This window comes from Elephantulus edwardii, unplaced genomic scaffold, assembly GCF_000299155.1.
Source record: "Elephantulus edwardii isolate Elephantulus edwardi_28Jun2011 unplaced genomic scaffold, EleEdw1.0 scaffold00097, whole genome shotgun sequence".
In the NCBI taxonomy this organism is placed as follows: domain Eukaryota; kingdom Metazoa; phylum Chordata; class Mammalia; order Macroscelidea; family Macroscelididae; genus Elephantulus; species Elephantulus edwardii.
In genome coordinates, this window is record NW_006399847.1 from 4,746,494 (window position 1) to 4,747,037 (window position 544).

Genomic DNA, 544 nt, shown 5'->3' on the forward strand with positions numbered 1-544 from the left:
TGCTGTGTTTCTTTTTCTGTTGTTTCTGGTTACTATGGTCCATCCACTTTCCTTTGGCATCTTTCTGTGAAGCATTGTACTTAAAATTTCTTGTAGTTTTAGTCTCATATTTACATATTCATGAAGTTCCCTCTTGTCTGCAAAGGATCTAATTTCTCCTTCATATTTGATGGAGAGCTTTGCTAGCTATAGGATCCTTGGCTGACAATTGTTTTCTTTCAACTTTCTGTATATGCCATCCCATTGTCTTCTAGCTTGCATGGTTTATCCTGGAACATTAAAACTTAATCTAATTGTTTCCCCTTTCTAGTTGAGTCTTTGTTTTTCTCGTGCTGCTTTTATTATTCTATCCTTATCTTTTAATTTGGAGAATTTGACTATGATATGTCTTGATGTTTTTCTTTTTTTGTCTAGTGTGTTCGGTGTTTCCTGTGCTCCTTGAGTGTGGATTTCCCCATTCTTCAGAAATACCTGGGAAGTTTTCTTCTAGTTCTTCTTCCACAATTTTGTTACTTCCCTGTCACTCTCATATTCTGGAATTCCA